The sequence below is a fragment of the Triticum dicoccoides genome, chromosome 4B (assembly GCF_002162155.2).
Source record: "Triticum dicoccoides isolate Atlit2015 ecotype Zavitan chromosome 4B, WEW_v2.0, whole genome shotgun sequence".
Classification (NCBI taxonomy): Eukaryota; Viridiplantae; Streptophyta; class Magnoliopsida; order Poales; family Poaceae; genus Triticum; species Triticum dicoccoides.
Window position 1 is genome coordinate 11,368,831 of NC_041387.1, and position 3,430 is coordinate 11,372,260.

Genomic DNA, 3,430 nt, shown 5'->3' on the forward strand with positions numbered 1-3,430 from the left:
CCCCGCCCCGCCCGCGCCGGCGCCGAGGAAGCTTCGATTCCGCCGGGGGGAGCGCTCCGGGAAACGCAGATCGGGAAAGGGATTCCGGGAGCTCGCTCGCGGCGGCCGCTCCTCCTGATCCTCCGGCCCCTCCTCGGGAAATTGGTTGGGGATTTGAATTCTGCGGGGCAGCTCGCGTGCGACGCGCAGCAATAATACTACGTTTTCGATGTTATCTTGCTGGATTTTTTTTGGTTTTCTGTTTGTGTGTTGGTTGGTTGCGTTCCTGTGCCGATGATGATGATGATGATAATCCAGGGAGGTTTCTTGGGGAACGGGCCAGTGGCATGTGTCAGCGTGTGTAAAAGCGGCGGCACGCACACGGCAAGTCGTCCTACCGGCGGCGGCGCACATCGCTTCCTCTGCGAGGACTAGTTACTTTTTCCTTTCTATAAAAATAACAAGTAAATTTTCTTGTTAATGTGAACCTAAGTAATTTTTCTTGGTAGTAATAATGTTAATATTGTTATAGGGCAGCAAGAACTTTGACCAAATTTTCTAGCTAGTCAAGTGAAGTACTTCTTCCGTCCGGGTTTATCGGGCCCGTCGGGTTTTGTGTCAGATTTTCACCGTAGAATTGACAAGCAAAATAGAAGTTGCACGTGACGTCACAAACGTAGCACTATTGGGTTCGTATTCGAAAGAAGTTTCTGTCGACACTGTCTCGGGCTAAAATCGAGTGCAATGTCCCCTCTTGACGTATATACACCAATCTTTACCTCGATGATGCTCTTTGCGAACAAGTAAGAAGTTTCTTTTCCCAAGGAGCCTCGGGGTGTGAGTGTTCTCATCCAGCGGTGGTGCCGGCAACAAAAAGTTGTGGGTTCAAGTGCACTAATCTCTCTAAAATGTCCTAATTTTTTTTACAGATATGAATAAAGTTAAGCTTGCAATGAAAATGTGGGGTCGCCTCTGTTCTCACCAATTCAGTTATTTGCTAAAAGTTGATCGGAGCATATCCAAGGTGTTTGTTTACACGGTGACACAACCATGCAGATCTTCGTTGGTTGATTGGGCGGGTCCAAGGTGTTTGTTTACATGGTGGTATAGGAGAAATATCTAGGGCACCGGTGCTTGTCGTACAAGCATGCAGATCTCTGCTCGTTGATCATGAAGTATTTTCAAGCCGTGCAATGAAGCTTCTGCTTCATTTTCTTTCTTGTCGAACAAGAGTTGACGTTGCGGCATAGACAATAATGACAAATAGAAAATCCAACACATGCCCCTTTTACTTAATTATAAATATTAACTTGCAACTTGCACGTAATTTAAGATTACCAATATTAACTTAGAGCATCTACAACTGCGAGTAGCTAATACGGTCCCTCAAACGTTCCACGGACCATGATCGGTCACTCTGGATTTTGTTGCCTCAACAGCCATCTCTCTCGTATCTCAATCCTCATATCCATGCAATTCATGCAACGTAAAACATAAAATTCAGATCAGCACAATAGCAAAAAATGAACATAATTCAAAAGAATAAGTATTCATCGGCGGATAGTACTAGTTTTAAACATAGAAAGGTGGATAAAGCAAACAGACAAAGAGGGAAAAGGAAATCACCATTTCCTCGTCAGGCCCTTCCCCTTGCGGTCATAGGTGCGGGTATAATTGGACCCTTCGCCATTTCGGGTCTTTGATTGGTGCCATCATAATTGGACCCAAACTGCACATCGGATGTGTTCTCATGCAACTGATCCACGGCGGAGTATCCCCGCGCTTCCAGTATGATAATTATGCGGCCTGGTTTTGACAACATAGACATGTCTTGTCTACGGTCCCACCCAATCACGTGGTGTTCTTGACCTAACGGTCAATATGACGTGCAAACATGACATGGGGCCCACGAGGCCACGTCCCATCAAGAGAGATTGTGTGTATCAAAACGCCTGGTGATTAAATAGTTGCCTCCACGATCCCTGGGCGTAATTAACGCGCAGACATAGGTAAAGAAGATGATTTATTGCCATGCGGCACATTTTACCCATTGTCGTTTCATTTTTACCCTACATACAAAAAGGAGGCGTCAAGGGAAAAGCTTTACGCTCTCATTCCCCTGTTCCTCTTCTTTCTCACACCAGACCCCTCGTGCCCTCCCGCATTCCTCACCCAAGAGTAGCGTTTTAGCTTGTCCCCACCCCCAATGGCATGGCCGAAGCAGGGAAGCATGGCAAGGGAGGGAAGGCGACAGCCGTCGAGATGAAACTGACAGCGGGGCCCGATGATCCTTCTTTGACGGATGGGAAATGGAGGCCATCCACCATGGACCAGGCCTAGCTAAACCGGTCGGCCGAAGCGTATCTTCCGTCGCCGGAATGCGCCTCTGCACGCTCCTCGCTGATCACCAGGAACGGTGATTCTTGGTTTGTCACGATCCCGAGGTCGCACACAGCTGAGAATGAGTGGGTATGTTTCATTCCCCACCTTTTGCACGACCACAACTTTTTAATCCATCCCCTCCTCAGGGGCCACCTTCATTTATACGGCCTTCAGCTTCACCATCTTGCCCCAAATTATGTATTGCACATCGCGTGTTTCGTCATGCTGTGTGATGCATTTTTTTTATACTGCACGCCCCACCTCGGTCTCTGGCGCCAATATTTTTGCGTCAAGCTCTTGGCTAATGCTCTGAGCCATGCGAGTGCGGTGCCACATCAATTAGCAAGGTTCCTGCTTTCGGCTATTTAAGGGGAACTTTCATAGAGACCAACAAGAAGTGGCAAGAGGGAGGAATGGTACTACATTCCTAACGTGCCACTGAGGCCCTACCTTGGGCGGGGATGCTTCTGATGTATACAAAAAATGTATAGTGTGTATGAAAGAAAAGCATACATCAAAAACATATATTCGAAAATCTTAATAACAAATTTCAAAACTCAAAGAAAACCGATAAAGAAAAAAAAATAAAACCCCCAAAAACTGAAAACCAAAGAAAACCCATTCAAAAGAAAAGGAAAAAGTGAAACACGAGAATGAAACAAAAAAAGAAAGGAAACCAAGAGAGGAAACAATGAGAAACCAAGAAAGAGAAAAGGAAAAGCAAAAAAAACAGTGAAACTGAGAAAGTAAACAAAGAAAAAAAAGCAAGAAAAGAGGAAACAAGTAAAAACCATGAAAGAAACAAGGAAAACCGGAGGAAAAACAAAGAAATACGAAAGCCAAAGAAAAACCAATGAAGAAATGAAAGAAATATTAAAAAGCAGCTATCACTTTTTTTAATCTTTTTTGGTTCTTCTGTTAAACATATACGTACTTAAATATCTTATTCTTTTGCAAGTTATACAAAAAAATGATCATGTATCAAGAAAAATGTTCAACATATATTTGAAAAATGCATCACAAATTGTTCATGATATATACAAAAAAATGTACAATGTGGTTGAGAAAA